This window comes from Stegodyphus dumicola, chromosome 4 (assembly GCF_044657685.1).
Source record: "Stegodyphus dumicola isolate Sdum_Otavi_A_Nest chromosome 4, ASM4465768v1".
Classification (NCBI taxonomy): domain Eukaryota; kingdom Metazoa; phylum Arthropoda; class Arachnida; order Araneae; family Eresidae; genus Stegodyphus; species Stegodyphus dumicola.
Genome location: NC_140771.1, coordinates 237911280 through 237936423, shown reverse-complemented (window position 1 = coordinate 237936423; position 25144 = coordinate 237911280). Strand labels below are relative to the sequence as shown.

Below are 25144 nucleotides of genomic sequence, written 5' to 3'. Positions count from 1 at the left end.
AGATTAAAACAAAATATTTAGGGGTGCCATTTTACAACCATTTTAGCCTTTTGTGTAAAATCTGTACAACTAAATGTACCATGAATAGGAAACGTACCATAGTTTGAGAAACACTGCCTTAGATATTGAGGAAAATACAATATAATTATATCTAACAATAAAATTAAAGAATGGGTTTCAGAAACATGTGTACTTCAAACATAGAAAAGACTCGCGTTAAGCTTCAGAGCAAGCCGCTCTTGTCTTAAAATCAGCGAGCATACACACTTCCAAGGCCGCACAGATTACTTTGCTAAGAAACAGTTGCACTGCTGTGCTTCAAGCTATCAATCATACCGGAATACCAGTGTGACGTGGTACTGGTTGGATTGCATACTTGTCTACCGAAGTATACACTACACACACGCTGGGTGCGTCATAAAATTCTATTAAATATTCGTTCATGTTTCACAGAGTACTTTTTTTTTTTTTTTTTCATACTTACCAGAATACTGCTTAATCTAATTTAATCACATGGAATTTAACCATCTTTAAATCTGCTACAGATGTTTCAATAATAATTTGTTTCAGTATGCGGTAATGATATTTCAGACAGCTTCGATTATATGCTATAAGGTAGCTTTAATTTTTAGTCAGAATATGAGGAGGCAAGTTCCAACCTGATTTTTATTAAAATGACTTTTTTTCCTACAAAATGTTTCCTATTTATCATTTATATCCTATCATCATTTATTATAGTGCGAGGAACGGTTCAAATATTACAATTATTTTCTTTATTACGATTATTACATTTGTTTCTTTATTACAATACAGTCACATTTTTAATTTGTCTAACTTCAATAATTTTCTTTCAAACGAATTTAAATTGAATTATAAATTAATTTTAATAAACAAGTTTTCGTTGCGTGTTATAAATTGATGGAACATTTAAGAGTTCCGCAAACTCGACTGCCGATATCTCGATATTCCGTATAACTCGACAACTTTTTAGGAACTTTTTAAAAATACCTCTAGGCCAAACAGAGCAAATACAGTATGTATAATTATTCTTTATGCGTATGTCTTTCCTGTTCTGTTCAAAGATTTGAGTGTACTTTTTCTGTAATTTCTGCCTTTTTCGCATTGTGCCATTAATTCTTGGAACTGCTTTACAAATTTCAAGATATGTTGTAATACTTGGCAACGCTGCTTGCTTCTTTCCAGGATACGAAGAAAGTCAGGTAGCAGGTGGCCGCTCGCTCATATTCCTTTCTATTGTTGTGAAACGTTAGGAGACTTGTCTGAAGTTTTGTGACTGCATCTTATTGCAAACTAAACTCACACCAGTTCATTGCGGAAATCGTTCCTCGGTTCGCATCCAGGAGTCTTAACATATTTTTGGGAACTTTTGATAGTCTGTGAAATGAAAATGTCTTTCGAAAAAAAAGGAAAAGAAACTAATGTGACAATGGATATGAAACTAGGTGTCTTAAAGAGACTGAACAAAGGGGAAAGTGTAAACAAAATTACCATGGATTTAGGTGTTGGACAGACTACTTTGATAGGGTGGAAAAAGAAGAGGTCCGAAATCGAGTCTTGCAGTACGAAAAGAGCATTTACAGATAGTTTAAAGGAAAGCAAAAGTATTGAAAGGTGGTGAATAAGAAAAAGTGAGCGAGGCGCTTTATTTGTGGTTCCAAACAGCCAAGGGAACAGGGAACACCCATTTCAGGATCAATTTACAAAAGAAAGCTCTAAAATTTTATGCTGAATTTCACGAAGGAGAGACTGTATTTACTGCTAGTGCTGGTTGGATCGACAAATGGATAAAGTAGTACGGCATCAGGCAGTTAACGTTTGCAGGGAAAAGCTATCTGCTAACTTGAAAAATGCTGCAATATTCAAGAATATTTTCCACAAACTAATTGAAAAGGAAGGTATATCTGGATATCAAATTTATAATTGTGATGAGACCGGTCGGAATTTTCGAATGCTACCTTCGGAAACGTTGACATTCAGGGAAGAAAAATCGACACCTGGCTACAAAAGAAGGAGAGGGTCACAATCTTGGCATGTATCATTCCAACAGGCAGCAATCGGCTCAAACTAGCGCTTACAGGCAAATTAAAAAATCCCCGATCGTGTAAAAACGTAAAAAATAAAATAATGGGACCGAAACCAACTATGATCTTTCTGTTTGGTACCGGAATTAGTCAAACGCATGGATGACTGGAACAATATTTAATGATTGGTTTCATCAGCAGTTCGTTTCATCGGTGGAAAAGTTTTTAAAATCAAAAAAATCTTCCAAGGAAGGCGATTCGTATTCCAGACAACGCCTCGTCCCTTCCTGATGCAGAACAGTTACGAGATGAAGACATAAAAGCCATATTACGACCTCCTAATGTAACTTCAGTGCGTCAGCCGACGAAGCAGGGTGTTTTGGAAGTATTGAATAAAAATGCAGACGTAAACTTCTTTCATCTCTTGTCCTAGCCATGGAGGAAAGGTGTGATGTGATAGAGAAACTGAAAAAAATAGATACAGTGGTACCTCGATATACAAGTACCCTAATATACGAGTGCTTTGAGATACGAGCCGCCAAGCGAGTTATATTTTGCTTTGAAATGACAGCAAGATTTGAGATACGAGGAATCGCACATTACACCGCTGCACACGACCGCAACATGCGCGCGCATGTTGATGTCGTGTGCAGCGTCTAACAGTTTCTACCACCTCAGACTAGACTTGTTTGTCTTGGAAAATCCATGGGTCTGGAGGTGGATGAGAAAGATGTGAACGAACTTGTCGAGGAACAGTCTCAGGAGCTGACAACCGAGGAGTTACACGATTTACATTCGCAGCAGCATACGGTGGTTCAACGAAAAATTAGTTTTGAAGGGGAGCCAGAGATGGAGGAGGTTATCCCTACAAGAGATATAAAGGAGATCTTGGGAATGTAGGAGAAAGTTGTAGAGTTCGTGGATAAAAAATCACCCCGAAAAAGTTGCAACTCGTCGTGCATCGGAGTTGTTCAACGAAACTTACCTAACTCATTTCCGCAATATCCTGAAAGGGAGGAAGAAACAAACCTCCTTAGACAGTTTTTTTAAACAATCTGCAGGTGAAACTGAGCAAAGCGTGACGAAAAAAGTGAAGACCAGTGACGAAAATTAAGTGCTTCCTTAAGCACTTCACTTTTTCTTTTAATTATGTTTTTATAGAATATGTATTTGTTATTTATAAATAAATGTTTCTTCTTGTAAATACATTTTTCTTATTCAAAAACATTTAACAAAAACAACTGAGGTGGTGTTTTGGGAGCTGGAACGGATTAATGGCATTTCAATTAATTTCAATGGGAAAAATTGCTTTGAGATACGAGCAATTTGACATACGAGCAAGGTTACGGAACGAATTAAACTCGTATGTCGAGGTACCACTGTATGTTGGATGGATAGCTCCTTCTTGGTATGATATCGAGCAGATAAGCCTCGTTTGTTCCTGGAAAAAGTTGCTGGACCATTCAGGAAAAGGCTGCGAAGAAGTTACTGATGGTGATGTTGAAGAATGAATAAGACAAGATGAAAACTGTAAATTTTAGGACCTGCAGAAATAGTTGCACTGGTGAAAGACAATGTTAGATAAAAATGAAGATAAATCAGAAAACGAAGAGATTGAAGACAACGGAAAAGCTAAAATGATAACCCACAGTGAAGGACTGAAGGCCACTGAAGGAATGCTCCGTTACATGGAGGAGCAAAGTGCATCTGGTATCGACATTTTGTTCCTGCGTCGCCTACGGGATGAAGCTGCTCGACGACGAAATGAACGTGAGAGACAACCTAACATCACATGATATTTTTCTACCAAGAACTACTAATATTTTTTCTTCATTTTTGAATGTAAGTTTTTTTACTCAATTATATTAGGCTATTTGTTCTTTTCATGATTCCTTTTGTGCTGTAACTTGACATAAAGAAAATCAACATTAATTTAATTGTATTCTGTATCCGTATCCAATACTGCGCTACAAATGTCTAGAGTAATTTACAGTTAAATATTAAAAGTTCGGAAAAACTCACCCCTTGTTCCGTAACACTCGACTTTTCGGAAACTCGACAGTCTCGCAGTCCACATTATGTAGTATTAACAAAAAATTTTCGACATACCAATCGTGTGCTTTTTTTCTTAACATCAGAATATGACCGTATATAATAACAATATGTTTAATGTTTGGCAATGCTAATTTTATTTTTTAAATGTACCGGGAAATTGCCTGAAGAGAATACCAAACGTCAAATTTAAAAACTGCGCAGAATTTTACTCTGCGGAACAACTTTATTTAAAAAAAAAAATTGTTTAACATATTATATATAACAAAATTACAATAAAATAAGCAATATCCCTTATCCAACAAATCTTAATTCTCCTAAAATTAACCAACTTCCCGTTGCCTTCTCTCAACAAACGTCCAGTATCCAAGAGAAACATAACATTTAAAAACTTCACAGATTTATCGCCCTCATTTTCTAAGTGGCAGGCAGCAGTGTTGGTTTTCAACAGTCAGCAGTCCAGTATACAAATTAAAGAAAAACTGTTGTCAAAAACCACATTTATAAAAGAATGAAACTATTCAAAATGATGCGATAAAATCGAAAAAATAAAATTAAAAAAAAATTGTATTCGAATTCTGAAAAAATCGCTTCGAGGTGCACTGGCTCTTGTCTAGATGCACCTATGCAGAAAATTTCGTAGCCCTGGGTCTATTAGCTTACGCGCAGCACGAACGAAAGACACACACATTTTTTCTTTTATTATACGCAGAGATTTTGTAAAACTTACAAATTTTTTATTAACAAACTTGACGATTTGAAAGGCAGAAGTGGCAACACCTTTCAAAATAAAGCATTCTTATCTCCAACGCGCGATACTGTTGCCACTAGGAAAAATAAGTGCGAAAATTAGCCTTTTCAGAGTTTCTAATTAACATCTCGACTGAATAAAATCGTACGAAAATGAGAATGGTCGAAATGGCTTCCCACGAATTTTTTGGAATCTTGAGATACCTCTCTAAAAACTCAACTCCCCGCCGTTCCGGAGGAGATGATGTCACACACTGGCAGACGAGCACAGATTTTAATAGGAATGGGAATCAAACTTTTTGCGTTTTATTTTTTATAATGAGTACCAATATTTAATAAATATAACTAAAGAGACTGATGTATTATATAAAAGTTAAAATTTAACACTTTTTACAAAATTATTGTTTTAAATTTTAAAACGGCATGACATAAAAAAATTTGAAATATATGCCTATGGTTGTAAAAATGCACAATTTAAGATAGATGGCAGTGTTTTGTCACTTCCAACATTTCTTCTCCACATACGTTTGAAAGAGATGATATGAAATCAGACAAATTAAAAATCAAGAATAATCTAGTTTCGCCAGAAGGCGAAGCTAGCTCTCTGTGACATATACCATGTTCCTACTGAAAAAGCTCTGTGACATATACCATGTTCCTACTGAAGTCCTTATCTGGCCTGCCCTTGGTCGATGCCAAGATTTAAGCCTCTTTAAAAAAATCTCATAGAATTGTACAAATTCAGCATTTCACAATCTTAACTTTGCATGAATAAAAAACCATGTACATTATATTATTTGATTGTAGTTTTTCATTTTTCGAAGGTTGTTATAGTTTCTAGATATTTTTATGAAGCTTTATGCATCATTGGGGTTGCTATCATAATTGCACCATACCATTATTGCATATATTTATGTTTTGCAATAAGTGGCAGCCCATTAACAGACAATCATGAAATATTTTTACATCCTTAATACTGCCGTATTTGAAGCTTCTCATATCAGCCAAAGCAGACAGCAAACTTCAGAATTCAATATCAAAGTAGGAAGACACACTAGAAAAGGTAAACATCAAAGTTCTGCTTTTCCTAGGGAATTGAAACAATAATGAAATGCTGGGGAGATTATCCTCTTTCTCTATATCCTACACTCAGTCTCCTATATTTTTCACTACACGTACTCAGAGCTTTGCTATCATTACTAAATTATAGCTAACTGTTCTTTTTCATCTTTCATATACTGGAAAGTGAAAACATATTGGGTATTTTCCCATTTTAATGCCCCCTCGGTTTTTAAACGCCAACAAGAATAGTGAAAGATCACAGTACTAATGTAAACTATTTAAACAGTTGAAAATAAAACATATATGGTATTTTTTCAGCCACTGTGGGAGTAAGCTTTTCACCACATACAAAAAAGATCAGAGCAGATCAGTTATGAATTAATTTTAATATATATATATTACAGTTTTGTATGGTAAAAACTGTTCTGTGCGATGCTCTTTATTTTGCAATATAATTTCAATAAATTTTGCTGTATTCATCATTATTTAAGACTCTTACATCTGAAAGTTGGATTGAAATTGAAGGGCTTGCAGCAAGAAGAGTCCACCTCCACTTTGGTAGATTTGGCATTCATGGGTCTTTTGTTTAAAAAAAAAAATGTTCTTTGCATTGGAATAAAAAGCCACTGGAGCAGCTGTAAAAAATCAGTTTTACTAGCACTTTTAATGAGGGCAAATGCTTAGAACATAAGTTAAAAAATAATTTTTTTTTAATTTTCCAAAACTTTAAAAATGCGGAGCTGGTCCCTTCTTGATGCAAGCCCTTTGATTTACACTACCAACTAATTACTTAATTAGTTTATTCGTCACAACAAATGCTGTGAGCAGCCCATATGTTTTTCTTTTAAAAAAAATATGTTAGCCATTTTTTATTTACTGATGGCTGAGAAATGTAAGAACTGTAAATAGACCATGTTTTCATGCATTTGTTCTTAAAAAAAGTTTAACCATTTCTGATTTACAGAGAACTGAGGAAGAATGCTACATCATTCTTCCTTTTACCGCACATTCAAATAGGCAAAAATGGCCATGAAATAAAACTATATATAAATAAAAGCATTTGGAGATTTAATGTGTATAATTGGCATTGATCAAGTGGTATGATAAACAACTCAAATTTTCCCAAAATATGTCTGAGGAAAATAAGAACTGTAAGAATAGCATGTTTTAATATATTATCTTTCTTTTTTTAAGATAATAATTTTTTGATCTACCAATGACTGAGGAAGGTACTACATTATTCTTTTTCAAGAAAGAACCTTTTCACTTCACTTGAGATAAACTTAGTGCCATTATGATGGATATCGTGAAAATGGGTAAATACCATATCCTACCAGAAGTACATACATTGTTTTTACCTTATATAGGCTATATCCTTCCCCTACCATTTCTGTTTTTTTACCGATTGATACTACTTACTAGTGGCAAGAATTTTTTTTTCCATGTTATACAGAGCAGCAACAAACTTTACGTTCCTGCACTGCACATATTACCCACATACAATCAGAATAAGAAACATTAAAAATGAGCTCTGCCTTCACCAGGATTCAAACCATAAATCTTTGGGAAGTTATACCCCAAAGCCACACATGGAGCGTGATACTTCCTGATATCCTCTATTACATTCTACTTCCTTATATCCTCTTCTATATTCTCCCATACTTTTCTCCCTCACATGAAGGGGGGAGAGAGAAACAAGACCCAGTTGATCAAATACAAATAGTGACAAATTATCATCCATTACATTTTAAATCTTGTGCCACTCTAGAACTATTTTACATTTCAGAACAGGAAATATAAATACTTACGTATTATCGCACCCACCTTAGTAGAAATCGCCAAAGCTTCAGAATAAACCAAACTATGTTACCATGTACATAAAAATTATTCAGGCAACCATATGGATGGCAAATATTCAGTTTCTAATGTCACCATTTTCGTATGCATTCTTTTTGTTATATTCCAAGTTCCAAAAACTTTTATACAAATATTATGATTATTTTTTGTCTTTAACAGAAAGAGAGGTGAAATTTCTGCAGGATTACATTATTTTCTCCAAAAATTGCTAAAGCAAATTCCTAAATGTTTAAAATTCTTTCTCAAAGACAGTGCTATAAAATTTCCATCACCGTTTGTGACTAGGTTTACTAACAATCTTTTGGAATAATATATAGGGTTGAAACAGAGAATATGTATATAATAATATGTATGGATATAACATAATTTTTTACTATAAAAGTAACTGTTCTGTAAAATTCATCCAACTGTGCCAAGGTGGTTGTGATAATACGCAAGAACTGAAATGTAAAAAATTCACTATGTCCTTGCAGAGATTAGAACCACCATTCTTCTGATTCCTCACAGGCTATGTTATCAGGTTCATCCCCACAGCACACATGCTACATACTCCTTACATCATGTTATTAAAGAGCTTAGATCAGTGGTTCTCAACCTTTTGACTAACACATACAATCTAAACAAAAATTGAAAACTTTTAGTATCACCACTACAAAGAACTACTACCACCACTCTTGAACAAAGCTCAGATTGCATAAATTTATGAGTGTTAGAGAAAAAACTCAATCAGGATGTTGGGGTTTTAATTTTTGAATTTAATACTTGTAGTTAAAAATACTTTGCTTCTTTGCGTACCACCTATTTTTCTCGTGCGTACCACTGGTTGAGAACCCCTGGCTTAGATATCATCTTAATGAATAAATATTTACAAATGCAAATAGTAAAATAAAAAATATATAAATCAAGCTAATAAATGCTGTATAAATACAACTCTTCCTGAGCAGATCCAAAAGGCCTTGCTGCTTGAGGGGTTCAATGTTATTTTGTATGATCTGGTAAATTATTTGGCACTTTCTGATTAGCTGCATACCCTGAAAAGTCACCCACTAGTTATCAAGAAAATTTACTCTGAGCTAATATGAGAAAGCAATCTTTAAAGTGGAGGGTAACTTTTAATTCCGTAAGAGAATAATCAATTAATAAAGTAAAATAAAACCTAGAAACAACCGTAATAAAATACTTTTTTCAAGAAATTCTTATATAATTTTTAAGCCAAAAAAGGGCTACTAAAAAAGGGTCTCCAAAAATAATTTTGTATTGTTTCACTTTATGGTGTTGAATCACTGTTCATTCAAGTCTGTTGCCATTCGGAAAAAATAAGATATTATTCTTTCATATTTAATCTGTTTGTTATTAATTAACAAACTAAAATATTTAAAAGCAACAGATGTAGTTCTTAAGAATATTAGGCTTAACCTTGATTGATTTATATAAAAATGCATTTAATTCCTGATGTATCTAATTAATATAAAATATTTTTACAGAATTCCATTTACATATACTTTTAAAAATACAGAAAATATCCAATATTTCTATGTCAGTCTAAATGCATACTCGTTAATATCCTATAAAAGGTTCTGCTCTTTCAGCTGGGGCATCTTATCAATAATCTCTACTGATAAACCATATTAAACTTTAAAAGAGTCCTTTTGGTCAACCGTTTAAATGTAAAGCCTTCCATACTGTTTTTTTTTTTTTTTTTTTTTTTTTTCTGTTTTTCCTTTTTACATATAGTGATTCATTTTTGCTTTAAAAAAATCAGAGACTTGCACAAATTTGGCACTGTTCTCTAGCACTTATCACAATAGCCCAAAAATATCTGAAACAATAGTCTTTAGCTGTGCAGTAACCACAGGGATGTAACACCTCAATTAAATGTGTTTCCTTGGTTTGATAAAAGCAATAAAAATAAGTTGCACTGAAAGAAAAAAAAAACACTAATCAGAAAAATGACTCTTGAATTTGGAAGGTGGAAATTCGCATGAAATCAATATCTGCTGAGTGTATTCTCACACAGATATATTTTGGTGAATGCCACAGATCATCACATAGCTATTTTGGTAATATAGTGCCTTGCGTTTTAGAGAGCATGCAGATAATCAGATAGAACAAATTACTTTTTGGACCCAGTAAACACTAAAAACTTTTGCTGAGTCTATATTTTAGGGTAGAGGCCTGGTGGCGCAGTGGATAGCGCATTGCGCAGCAGCATCACAGGTCCAGGTTTTGATTCCTGGGCTGGGCAAGGTTGACTCAGCCTTTCATCCCTCGATTTCCATCCCTTGGGTCGATAAAATGAGTACCAAGTTCGCTTGGCGACTAAACACTGGGATTTCTACGACAAGCTGACCACTTGTTCAAGGCATGTGCTTACGCTTCCCGGGGCCCACGGTCAAGAAAGCAGATTTCGGGCACTGCAGGCCTTGGCCCATTACGGCTGTTACACCACTGAGTTCAGTAGTTTTAGTTTTTATATTTTAGGGTACCCCTTGGATTATTGCAAAGTTATTGTTTCATATATGGTAACATGAATAGTTGAACATGTATGGAAACCATGTTATGATGTGATGCGTGACTGCAGTGATTTTGACTGATGGGAAAATATTCATAAGGGCTTACTTAGGTATGGATGTTGGTTAGAAAGTAGGTTGCTTATTTTGTGCTTTACATCATAAAATGCCTGCTGGTGGTACGATTAACCTGAACATTCTGTACACAAAGAAAAACTTGATTGACTGGTGTGTAAATGAAAATTTAAGTGACTTCGTTCACCTCTCGGTAAATTATGCATTGAGATTTTAGGATTTCGAAACCGGAGTGCATATCAACACTATGGAAGGTATGTGGGAAGTAACAAAAAGGGATTTGCGAAAGAAATATGGAAGATATTTTTCACTTTTACTTTTGTGAATTAATGCAGCGACGGCCGTATACAGATTCTAGTTTAGGTAATTTTAAATAGTTTTTGGATGCTGTAAAGGAATTCTGTGTGTCACACAAACTGAAGAAACAGAAATTTTTAAACAAGGTAAGTTGACATTTTCTTTTTGTACTGCTCAAATTAGATAACATATATTTCCGTTCTTATGTCATTTCCTTGTTTGATTTAAAATGCAGTTTATTGAGACTACACATTTTTGGTTTTAATTATGTTTTATTGTATTATGTTTTGGATGCCACTTTAATGGGGAGGGCATTGGACGTAAACAGGAATGACGCCAATAAAATGCCAATTTTCGCCAAGGGATACAGTGAAATATATTTTTCCCAATTTTTTTTTCCATATGAATTATTCACAACTACCCCTTTGATTTACATCCTTTCAGATTGTAAATGGTGTAAAATGATACATTTTAAGAAAGTCAAAAAACCTTTAACATTTTCTTGATATGGCATGAAAAGGAAAATTTACAGTATAAACTAAAAAAACTCATACAAAGAAAACAGATCATGATTTGTCATCAGTTTCATATTCCATATATTTCATGCAATACGTTCCACATTATTGTGAAACATACTCATACAAGGTATACAGCAACAATCAAAAATCTTAATACTAACACACAATTAAGAATTTTTAATTTTTACTGAAATTAACATATATTTATAGTTGAACTATAATGAATTTCAATATTTATGTCCCATGAGTTTTTAATGTTAAAATGTGTGATATTTTAAATTGTTGTAATTTTTTGATAAATGTCTACAGATAACATATAAAATTGTTATTCTTAAAAAATCTCCACTACTAGGTCACATTATTTTTTTAAAGTATATATATAAGAGCATGACTAGTCATATTTTTCATCTTAATCTTATTTCTCAGAACTGCGAGACTGGCTAGTGTGAAAACCATGTCAATCTGAAATTCAAAATAGGTAAAATTTAATCTTGTGAATTATGACTATGAGAAAAACATTTATCCGGCTAGAACAAATACAGACTGTGTCAATAAAATTAGCGCTTAAGGACAGTGGTGGTTACTAATAAAATAAAGTACTATATCGTAAAAAAAAAAAAAAAAAAAAAAAAAGAGTTTGATCTAGTGAAATGCTTAATTACAATTTGGCAATGTGAATGTAATAGAAATAAAATGTCCTCTTTTCTTCAAAACAAAAAGAATGAAAAAAATCATCTCCTCCCCAATTATATATTTTAATCTTTAAGTTAATGCCGATTTCATGTGCTAAACATCTAAACAGAAACCAACATAAGAGACTGCTAAAGTAAATATAAGTCACTTCTTGATGACCCGCACTTCTACCAAAAAGACACTCATTGCTAATTTACACAGAAACATTGGTTTAGGTATCTATAAAGTCTGTTTCAATGATGTAACCAGTACAGGACCAGTGCTAGACATTTTACTGCCCAGTGCAATCTAGGTGGATCCTAAATTCTGTTGCCTAGCACATTCTTAAATTCTAAAAATTTTATCTCCACTAAATTCTGCTGCCCTGTGCCTCTCGTAGATTCTAAAAAATTTGCCATCCCTAAATTTTGCTACTCGTTTTTTCTCTAAAGTATAAAAATTTTGCTGCCTCTAAATTCTGATGCCCGAAGTGACTGCACAAGTTATACTGGCTCTCGCAGCGGCCCTAATCCAGTGCAACTTATTTTTCCCCATTTATTAAAAAAATACACACTTTGAGAAATCTTTTTAGAAATCCTTCTGTCATTTCACTTTTTTGTCCTATACACACAGCTTTCTTTTCGCTACAAACACTCCAGAGGACCGCACAACCTCGGCATTATAAATAGGGCACAATCACCCAAGAATAGCTAAACTTCAACATACACTCCAGCATAATGAAAATAAATGAGAGCAAACGTTCCAGTTCCAATACAATTTTTTATATGACACAAACAAAGAGACTCAATTTAAAAAGAAACGTGAGTCAGAAAAATGACAGTTAAACTTCAAAAGTGCAAATCTACATCTACTGAAACACACATACATGGTGAAACTGAATTCATACATTAACATACTGAAAATCCTAAAATGTGAAGGATAAAGAGGCACGTGATGCCTTTAAGAAAGCCAGATTGTGTTCTACATGTACAGAAAACGAAGTCTAAGATTTTGGTGAAGATGATGAAAAATGAACTATGCAGTTCACTGAAAACATGCAGTCCCACAGCAGAAATCACAATCTGAATTCATACTGACAAAAATTAAAGACATACGAATAGATGTTACGTGCATACCTGAGATACCACAAAGTACTTTTTGGCAACATTGTGAGTTAACATATAAGTCTTTTTGGCCATGGGAGACGCACTGCCTTATCAATTCATTTTTATGGCTTATACTCAGAAAATATCCAGAGATATTCTGAATATATGCAAAAAGATTGTTTTTATAATACTACTAAGAATATTTGGTTAGAGTAGATTTAAGGGTGCCCCTTGGATCATCACTAAGTTGTTTCACTTATTCGTAAGTTGTTTCATTTATGGTAACCTGAGCAGTTGAATGCTATGGAAGCCCTATTATATTATGACATAATTGGTTGCATGACTACGGTGAATTTGAATGATGGGACAGATTTTGAATAAGAAGTACATTGTTATTTTGTGGTTTACAAGGTAAAATGGCTGAATGTTGTAAGATTAATTTGAAGGGATTTCTGTACGATTTGGAATGAAAGAGAAAAAAGCATTAATTGACTGCTGTGTAAATGAAGGTTTACTTAGTTGCCATTATAAGTGTCCTGTTTGTAGGAAGGAAATGCGTATGGTCGAACATTGGAGGATACTGACACTACGGAGGATATTTTTCACTCTTATGTTTGTGAATTTATGTGACGATGCCACATAAATTCACAAGATGAAGATGCTAAAATAAATTTTCTTTTCTATGTTATTTCATTGTTTGGTTTAAAATGTAGTTTATTGAGATTATACAGGGTGTTTCATAGATCATGGGACAAACTTGTAGGGGTGGTGAAGCATAATAAAACATGCATTTTTTGTACAGGAATGTAGGGTCTACAGTGACGGGTTAAGGTGGTTTGATGGATCGCAAAAAAAAAAAATGACAGGAGAGAAAAATGTGTTTATGTACAAAATCAACGCAAAGTGCTTCTTTGCAGCAATACAGTATTCACAAGAAATGTTCAAAAAAGGGAACAGTAATAGGAACTACAGCTGTGATTGGCTGGCAATGCAGCGGTAGAGGGTGATAGTGAGCCAGACAAACCACGATCCGATGTATCAGAAGATCATTCGCAACTCTGATGTCGAGCGCGAGGTGCGAGTTTACGCACAGAGAAAAAGCTGACGTGCGTGCATCTTATGTATGGTGCTGCTAATGGGAACGGCAGAGCAGCACTACGGTTGTACCAGGAACAGTTTCCGAACAGGCGTATGCCGAAGCACACAATGTTCGAGAGGTTGTATCGGTCTCTGTGTAAAAAAGGGGTCATTTGAAGCCACCTCTGATTCACATAGAAACATTGGTTTAGGTATCTATAAAGTCTTTTTCAATGATGTATCCAGTACAGGACGACAGGAGACACTAGGACACTAGGAGTGGAAGAAGTGCACGACAACCTCACATTGAAGAATCCATCTTGAACATTGTGCATGAATCACTCAGACAAGTACAAGAGCTATTGCACGTCATCTGCAGCTGAGTCATTCCACCCTTTGGAGACGGTGGCATGAAAATGGTTTGCATCCATACCATTTGCAGTGAGTCCAAGCCTTGCAAAAAACAGATTACCCTCTTCGAGTTTATTTCTGTCATTAGTTCTTGCAGCAGTGTGCGGTGCAGGCTGATTTCCCAATGCATGTGCTATTCACAGACGAGGGAACTTTCTCACAGGACGGCATCTTTAATAGCCACAACATGCACATGTGGGCAACTCATAATCCACACGGCACACATACACATGCATTCCAAACTCGGTTCTCCATGAATGTGTGGGCACGTATTGTTCACGACTACCTCATAGGCTCCTTACCTGCATGTACAAATGGCTTATGTTATATTTTTCTGCAAGAGGTGCTACCGAAATTGCTGCAGGATGTTCTGGCTGTCGTTCGTGATTGCACGTGGTTCCAGCATGATGGTCCACCAGCCCATAACCACGTGCGGGTCCGCAATTACTTGGATGGGACACTTCTGGGCGACGGATTGGCCGTGGTGGACCCGTTTGATGGCCATCCCATTCGCCAGATTGATCCAGCTTGGATTTTTTTTTATAGGGCCATCTGAAACGCATTATTTACGAGACTCCCATTGGCTCACTAGAGGACCTTGTTGCACGACTATCCATTGCTACTGCAAGCGTGTGCGAAATGCCTGTTGTTTTTCAAAATGTTCGTCAATCTCTTCTGCGATGTTACCAAGCATGTATTACTGCTGGTGGTCGCAATTTTGAACATTTTCTGTAAATACTACAAAGAAGCACTTTGTGTTGATTTTGTACATAAACACATTTTCCTCTCGTGTCGTTTTTTTGCATTCCTGTCTTAACCCGTCACTTTAGACCCTACATTTCTATAAAAAAATGCATTTTTTAGTATGATCCACCACCGCTTCAAGTTTGTCCCATGATCTATGAAACACCCTGCATATTTTTTGTTGGCTGCTCCATTGACTTTTTTAGTGAATATAGATAGATCGATGTGTACATGGACAAAGTCAAGAGAGTGTGCAATGTGTAGTTTGTGCAATTCTCTGATGTTTTTTGAAGTGAAAATAGGTTGATGTGTACATGGATACCCAGTTTGTACAATTCTTTGATTTGTTATTTTGGATTTGGGTAGAAGCGATTTTACCACTTTTTAAAGCCAAAATAACAAGTTGAATTGCACAAACTGGGTGTCTATGTACCGCCAAGGGGTACCCGTAAATATATTTTTACCTATTATTTTAGACCTATATCCTTATTTTGCATTAAATTCAAAATTTTAAAAGCAACAGAAATAACAATGGTACATCAACCATTGGCTAACTGAATAAAAGGCCACTAACCACTGATAGTTCAACCCAGACTTGAATCTTTGCAAAAAACCTTGCTTGCAAAATATCTCACAATCCCCTTGTATAACATTACATGAATATAAACAGTTTTAGGCAGATATCTCTTGTTGCTTTGCTATATCCAAATTAAATAAAACAAATGAAATAAGAATGTAATGCCAGAAAATATATATATATGTAAGATAAAAATATATGAATCAGAAATATACAAGTAACAGAAATAACTGCATTCATCATAAAGAAACTTTATAACATTCATCTTCAGATACTTCATGACACTGATTATCTAATAAAATCAGTGTTTTAAGCATTTCTAATACAACTAATTAACTGTTGATACAGAATATTGAAACTCTTTAAACTGTTCTTGAAAGATTCGATTCCTTTAGGAAAAGTTTGATTATATCAGTTGAAAGTAAAATTAAGAAATCAGATTAATTTCCATTTCTCTCCTACAGAACTTCATTTAAAAAAAAACTACAAGGATATGATAAGTAGCAATTAAAACTATTAAGTTTTATTTATTTATTTATTATTTAGTCCGATATTAGAAAAAAATTTTTTTTAATTAAATGAAGTCAACTTAAACTAGTTTCCTCAAAACCTTTACATTATGTTTACATTTTTTAGAGCAATTTTAAATAAGTGACAACCAACTTTTTAAAAAAATATATAAAGATAATAGATTTTTAAATATTATACATTTTTATACATGTTTCTTTTATTAGATTTTTTTATATGGAGATGGATATACTGCTAGTTACTTTACAGTATTCTAGTACTTAAGATGTAATATTTAAGGAACCATAAATTTGATAAGCACCAGCAATAACAAATGATTAACAAAATCACATAAGAAAAATTTGTTTTTTGATAACTCAACAATTAATACTGTTCTTTTTTCAAAATAATACCATCAAAGAGCTAAAATTTTTAACTACCTCTAAAAACTTTATTCAAATATTACAGTTAAACTTCTTCAGAATTATTCCTGAAAATAAATCTATCAAAATACTGCATAAAAATGCTCACAGCATAACTCTTTATGTAATAAATAATTTTATACTATGCTGATCATAGTTTATCGCATTGTATATATAATCAGACAAAATATAATGAAAATATTTAGAAAATGTTTTTAAAAATAAGACTTAAAGAATAGAACTGCAGATACATTAAAATTTTAAGCTGAAATTATGTTATTTAGCGTAATTTCAAAATGATCTGCTAAATACATTATCTAATTAAGGAGAAAAAATTCAAATTACCATTAATTTTACTTATTAGCCGAAATAAGAAATATTTGAAGATTAACATCCATTAAATACACAAGCCGAGAATTTGTATCTTATGCTAAACTAATAAAATGTTATATAAATCTCAAATTTTAGAAAATAATTTAGGAAAAATATAACCATAATTGTAAATATGAATATAATGTATGGTATCAGCGAAAAATTTCATTTATGAACTTCAAAAGTACCTCCAGTAGTTCAGAAGAAAAAATATTGTGCACATCTCATATTTAAAGGGATCAGCATTAATTATTAATGAAGAAAAGACATTTTTCATGAAAAAAAATTAATAATAACAGAAATCGCACAGTTAACTGCAAAAAATTTTATACTGGCGAATTTAATTAAGGAATGAATAATGTGACACCAGTTCAAGAGGAAAAAAATCACATACCTGACGCCTTCATTTATACGAGCCACTCGTCACCTCTTGAAAATGTTTTCTCCACGATGACAACACAGTGAAATCATCCTACATCGCGTTTTCATAATCAACGACATAACTAGGCTTCTAAGTCTCGTACTGAACACCTTTGGATTTTTCTTTTTTATTATTATTATTTTTTTTCCCACGCCTCAACCGGCTGGAATGTGAAACATCCCCATTACAACGTCGAAATTTAAGCAACTGTTCTCTTTCGCTAACCAAAGCACCTATTTGTAGTAACTATGTTTATGATGTTGCCCTCCATTATGATATTTTATAAATTAACTAAAAAGAATTTTTTCCCACGTATTTTATTATAAATAAGTCGAACAAGAAAGGTATAGCCACTTATAACGGTCATCGGAACAAAACATAAACAGCTATGCTCGAAACAACTTTTGACATCTTAAGTTTGAAATAAATTCCTCTAGAGGGAGCAAGTAGCAATTCTAAAATGCCATCGTAAATTATAAAGTACTTGGTTACTTTCGTATTTCTTCATTCTTTTTTTAAATTAAAAATATGAATTATGTTATATATACTTCTATTGATATTCTATTCTATACTTCTATTGATATACACTTCTATTGATTAAAAAATTTAAGAGACTATTTCCTTTTATTAGCCAAAAAACACAGAAGGATGCTCAATAAACTTGCAAATTCCAAAATTTCATTTCAAAAATGGATTAGCGAGTATTATTCTCTTTTTGTGAGAATGCAAATAGCATATTCGTATCTTAATTTAAATTACTATTATTGTAAATGTGTGATAATTATTATCTAAACAACGATCTTGCACTATATCTATTATGGTTTATTCTAACCTACTTGGTTTCAATGATGTAATAGCAAGAGTACTCGGGCACAACGAATCAATCTGTTGACTTTATAATGGTATTAAACACACTCGTGCGTGGTCTACTAGGCCTCAACGCTCGTCGAATTTTTTTAATTTCGAAGTAGATTGTTGCAATATAACTAAGTTATAAAAAAAGTCTTTTGTGTCCTTTCTGTGTTTGCAGGCCGAAGCCTCATGCATAATTTACAAGGGCAGAAACTGGAAAATAAATTACGTTATAAATAAGTTATAATCAAATGGTGATGCAAATTTTATGAACATTATATAATACTTTTGAAAATCAAGAACAGGATTTACAAAACACAGATTATTCATTTTATACTAGCAACTGCTCATCTGATATCGCCATGAGTCTTTTACTGTTACTTCAGCTGTAGATGCTATATTTAAACATTCTAATTGCTAGATTACTTATCTCCCCTCCTAGAATTTATCACTGGCGTAAAGTGGGAACGGCCTGCTTTGGGCGGCACTTTTTGAGAGCGGCAAAATTTCACAAGAAATAACTGTAATAACTTGTAATGTGATGTGAGCTAAAACTTTGAACCATTTCTTTTCGTATTTTTGTCGCACTTACAGTTCGGATCAATTAAACTGAGCATAGAACTTAATATTATTTAATCTGTGACGGAACCAAGGCATCCACTTTCCTTAAAGGAGTACAGTCATCTCGCTCGTTCTAGAGACTGATAACATCATCTGTAATAACTTGTGGTAATTCACCGTATTTTATTTTGTGCTCGAATTGTTCACGAGAAATATTCAGCGAGAGTTATTCATCTAATAACATTTGCAACATCAGTCGCCGAATTCACATTGACTTAATTAACCTGCTACATCACGATTTTCTTTAGATGAGTGGTGTGATTTCTGATTTTTAAACTATTGAATTTTCCCGAAAAATTATATTTAAACTCTTAATTAATGGTATACATCAGCGGTTCTCAACCTTTTGACTAATACGTCCATCCAAACAAAAACTGAAAAGCTTTAGTACCACCACTACATTTTACAATAATTAATTTTCAATTTCTAATTTCTTAATAGAAATATTAATATCTGCCATTTGCACAACCTATTGTGTATTCATATTAAATATGCACACATAAGAAAATATTAAATTAAAAACTGGCTGCCATTTTAATTATCAAAATTTAAGTTATAATACTTTAATTTTAAAATTTAGAGTGAAATTTGGGCCTGTTTAAGAGAAATCACTTTCTTTATATCTGATCCTATTTCGCTCAGTTTTGACCGTAAGATTCACGTTAAATTTTGTTCTGTATTTATTTTTCAAATATAATATGGAAGAAAATTCTTGTTCACACAATAGATTGTGCAAAAATGCAATAAAAATTTGATAGTTTTATTTGAAATGCGTTTAAATTCTTTTTTACGGTTCAGCCAAATGTTAACAAATGTGTTATTTTTGAAATCTTCAGTTAGACTTCGATCACAAAAAAATTCTATCAGTTGCTCTTTTACACCATGAGATAAAATTTCAGGTACATTTGAACAAAATGGACTTGTAATCAAATTTTCTTTCTCATAATCCTCTGGAAAATACATGTTGAAATTATATATCAATGGAAAACAATGATTTTTAATGTCGGATGATAATTCTTTTTATTTTCAAAATATCTTTGGCTAGAAAACTTTCTAAAAGTGGTAAATATCTTACAATGTTATTTTCTGTTCAATTCTTTGATTATAAACTTGAGGTTTTTTTTATAATTGTATTTATTTTATCTGTAATAGTAAACAAATCAACACTTAGTCTTTGTAATCCTAAGTTTAATTCATTTAAAATTCCCAAAATATCAGCAAAATACGCTAAACATGCCAACCTTAATTCTCTAAATAAATATTTTTGGAGTTCAAACTTTGAATCACTTTCGTCACTAATTGAGGATAAGGTTAAGTGCTCAAAAGAAAAATGCAGTTCGTTATTTTTAAAATCAATAAGAAAATTGTATTTCCGCAGAAAGCCTAATACGAGTATGCAAGGGTTTGTAATATTTGCTACATGTGCCGTGTGATAAAAGGCGGCACTTCAAAACGTGATGTTACCGTTTAATTTTTCGTCGATGTCGATTCCAGATGAGTTTACCCACCAAATGTTGGCCAGATCTAACTTTGGACCCTGTATCGATAGCCATACTGCCAGAAACTCCATTCATATGTCCCATGATAAAGAGTCCATTACTACCGCCACTCCTTGCAGAAATTTGAAGCACTTTAAAATAAGGTTTTCTCATTATCTTTCAAACTCCGCTCCGCGAGATGACCACTAATTTCTTTTTTTGCTTCCTTCTTGGAAGAGCGGTCTTATTTTCCGTGCCCTAGGTGTTCTGCAATTCCTTCCTACGTGGCTTTCAGCACCTTAGAACCAGTTTGTTGTCACTAATATTCAGTCTCCAGGCATTGACTTGTCTTGTTAAATCGTCTAGACCAGCAGTCATTTAATTCACTGGCTCTTGAGCTTGAGCAGCTCTGGCTGGGCGGCGGTCGAGTTCCTTGCTGGGCTGCCTCGAATTTCATGGCGTAAACTAGAGCGCTTTTAAAATTATTGACATCCGCCATTCGCAGAGCTTTCTATATTTTAGATCCCGCCGGATGCCATCGATCAATCAAGTTCTGCAGGGACGGGATTTCCCTTGTTTCTGTCGGGCACTTCGAAAAGACGAGATAAGGCAGCCTTTCGACATCCGTAGCAAGTTCCTGTAGTGATTCCGTGAGCTTCTGCTGACGGAATTTTAATTGAAGCCTGCTATAATCTTTTATAAACTTCTCCCCAAAGCGCCGTATAGAAGTCTAGCCTCTGGCTTTTGGGAAGAATTTGAAGGATATCCGCTGTGTCTGCTCTCAAAGAAGCGGCGAGATGATAGGCCTCAGTTTGGGAATCCCATCCGTTCCTGTCCGCCACTATAGAAAATTGTGACTTATACACTTCTCAGGAGAAATTTCCATCATATGTGGATAGCTTCAGAGAGGGACGAAAATGCATGGGTAAAAAATTTAAAAGCATCAGAATTGCTTCCTTCTGTCGCTAGGTGCTTCTTGTGTTGTCAACTTCTTTGCCAAACCTTGTCTGATCTGCCTTCTATAGTCTCGAATTTGCTTTCTCATATGCAGATAATAATTTCTCTTTTCTTTTCCTCTTGACCTACTTCAATCTTTTCTTGGTAGCTCTCATCTATTGTTTGACAGATTCTTGAACACCAATCATTGCTGCTTTAACAGATACTTGACCAGCTTCCCTCTTTTCTTAAGCGGTTTCATCTCTTCCATAACGGATTCTTGTCCTGCTTTCATCTCTTTGACGGAGCTGAGGGCCCCTTTCATAGTTTTTTTTTTTTTTTTTTTTTTTTTGGAATGCAGCAAAAGCAGTCACTAGCTGTCTTATTTGCTACTCATCACTTTTGTCACCGGCATTCAATTCCACTTCTGACACCAAAAAAGGGTTGCGTGTGTATTTGTTCATAATAAATTGAAAGCGCACAGTTCCGATGATAGGTTAATAAGTTTTATTTTATCAAATGGAACATTCCACAAAGATAGCCCAGATAAATCTTCACAATATCACAGAGTACAATCAATACACTTTCAAATTAATATGAACGTTAAACACAACGCAATGAAAAGCGCAGCTAAAGGGAAAGCTACCCGGAGATTTCTCAGTACTTCGAACTCACGTATAAAATTTCACATATAATTACGCTAAAATCATCTGTCTATATACAAAATTCATCACAGTATTAAAGCTCACTCTTGTGTTAAATGCATCAAAAGAAATCAATACCACATGAAAATTCTCCTGCGCCTGGAAAATATTCTGTCTAACATGAAACACATATCTGTTTCAAGATTCGCGACCAGAAAATAAATCAAAAGTGAAATTCAGTGTCTAATAAATTTCAATTGTAGATGTAAAATGAAAATTTAAAAGTAACACTTGCAATTTACTACTCATAATTTTCTGTACGAGAATAAATAATGTTAGACATTCATGCACATTTTTAATAATTATATTCAATCAGCAGCAGCAGGAATTTTGAAGGTTGTATGAATATTAAAAAAAATTAGATTTTTCCTACTGCGTCACCATCTCCCTGGGATTTTACCGCTAATTGTTGAAGCACTAGAACGTGTTTTAGCGTTTCTGTGTGTAATTTTCGACGGTAATGAACGGGGACTCGTTTACCCCTTTTCCAGTCACTGAAAACGTACAATACCGCGCGCTGTACCCAAACTATCTTGATGAAATATTCATACCAGATTCGTTTGGTTAAAATCATTGGGCATCACTTCGTAAAGTATCTTACGACCCCTCGGTTTTGGTACTTCCTATTGGCTTACGAGAAAAGTTATATGAAGAAGTGGATCTGTTCAATAAAAGGATTGATGAACAGCCCGATGATGATGTGAAGTACGAGCGTTTCTTAGAACGCGAGTGTTAACAAGAGGCAGAGATTCTTAATTATACGCAAGGTTAAATGAGAACTTCTTAACTTAACTTGGTGCTGATAATTCTTGTTATTCTTTTAAGGCATTACATGAAACTTCAAAGAAACATGATTCGAGTTGTAATGTTACTTTAGATGCTAGCTTTGATTCTATCGAAGTTGATAATTAAGTGTTGTCTAATACTAACCCAAACATCTTGTACGCTGACGTTGTTAGAAATAAAACAAGTGAGCCTGAAACCATGCTCAGAAATCGCACAGTTCAACCGTAAGATCCAGGTCTTGGCGATGTACTCAAGTTTATTAAGAGTACGTTTGATTTGGTTTGTAGAGACATTAGGTTCTTTTTTGGAAGCAGGCAAGATGAAAAATGAGCAATCGCCTTCGCCAGAAATCGAACCACAGATCTCTGGAATACCGGCCCAGTGTGCAGAACCACTACCACACGAAGGCACGCTAGGAAGGGGGAGAAATACCTTATATACTCCCCCTTTTTAAAAGGGCGACTAGAGTTTTAGGAGACTCAGTCGCCAAATCCTGGGTGTGGAGAATCCTCATCCAACACCCTTTTAGTTCGGGCGCCACTGTAGACACATTAGGTATTTTTGGAAGCAGGCAAGATGAAAAATGAGCAAACGCCTTCGCCGGATATCGAACCACGGATCTCTGAATTACCGGCCCAGCGTGCAGAACCACTACAATACGAAGGCACGCTAGGAAGGCGGGAGAAATACCTTATAACTTTTCAAAGAAAACAGGGTTGTTTTGGCATTTCACGCGAAGAAAACTATCACAGTTTCTATACAACCAGCCGGAGGATTTGAATCTTTCGGAGAAATAAAAATATTTTTAAAAATTTTTGCATGACATATAAAGGATAAGCGAAGGAATTATCAACAAATAATTTTGCAGTTCTAAGCAGCATATGTTTATTTAACGTGAGCATCCATTTTTTTTCAAAAATAATCAGACGTCATCTACTCTTAGTGCAAATCATTATCAACTTCCATATATTTAATTCTGTTTAAACATTCTAGATTCTCCTTCTTTCTACTCGAAAACGTTTGTTGTCTGTTCTTGTCATTAGCTGCATATGACAAGCTACCATTCTTACTTCGTCATGCTTACCTGCAAAATTATCAACAAATAATTTTGCAGTTCTAAGCAGCATATGTTTATTTAACGTGAGCATCCACTTTTTCAAAAATAATCAGACGTCATCTACTGTTAGTGGAAATCATTATCAACTTCCATATATTTAATTCTGTTTAAACTTTCTAGATTTTCCTTCTTTCTACTCGAAAACGTTTGTTGTCTGTTCTTGTCATTAGCTGCATATGACAAGCTACCATTCTTACTTCGTCATGCTTACCTGCAAAATTATCAACAAATAATTTTGCAGTTCTAAGCAGCATATGTTTATTTAACGTGAGCATCCACTTTTTTCAAAAATAATCAGACGTCATCTACTGTTAGTGGAAATCATTATCAACTTCCATATATTTAATTCTGTTTAAACATTCTAGATTTTCCTTCTTTCTACTCGAAAACGTTTGTTGTCTGTTCTTGTCATTAGCTGCACATGACAAGCTACCATTCTTACTTCGTCATGCTTACCTGCAAAATATTTGAAACCCAAGACATAAGAGAAACACACTTAAGTAAAACATAAATTTAGCAAAACAACCTTGTCTTTGGCGTAGATTTTAATCAAGACTCTATCGATTTCGAGGGTAGCCCCTCTTCATCAGGAGCTCGAAATCGAGTCTCAGTTAAAAATCTACGCCAAACACCTGTACGTTGCTCTGCTAATTTTGTATTTGAAACTGCTGCAGAGACATAATGTATTTTTTGGAAGCAGGCAAGATGAAAAATGAGCATTCGCCTTCGCTGGGCCCTTCGGTACTGTAGTAGGCTCCCCTTTGGTGGGAGTGGAGAGGGGTGGGAGACCCGCGGATCCCCCCGGAGTTCATTCCCTCAAAATTGGGGGTGGAAAATAGAAGTCCAACCTCTCTTCCGAGTAGGCTCTGGGAACCATTGTTCCATGTGACATGGAAACGACAACATCATTAATCAAGTGAGCAATCATGACAGTGTAGTTTCTTCTGTGAATTTTTATCATGTGGGGTTTGTCAAGGAAAACAGGAAATCATATTGGTATAAAAATCTTGTCTGTAAAGCTATTTTCTTTTAAATCCTCCCCCCTCCCAGTTTTCAATTATAAGTCATAATAAATGTTGACGCTTCTTCAAGAAGAAATAAACTGTATATAAAATGAATAAAACATATATATCATGTAAGCATGCTTAAAATGACACTACCTGTGAATGAAAAAAGTG

At 34.2% G+C, this 25144-nt stretch overlaps 1 protein-coding gene across 1 annotated transcript in view; it reads right to left on the bottom strand.

Annotated features, from left to right (window-relative positions):
• The window catches only part of LOC118197412 (uncharacterized), a 188146-nt gene extending 170271 nt beyond the window's left edge, over positions 1–17875 (bottom strand). Inside the window, exon 1 of the mRNA XM_035368923.2 lies at positions 17446–17875. The gene's annotated coding sequence lies outside the window, so the exon portion shown is untranslated. The remainder of the gene's footprint in view (positions 1–17445) is intronic.
• Between the last annotated feature and the right edge of the window lie 7269 nt (positions 17876–25144).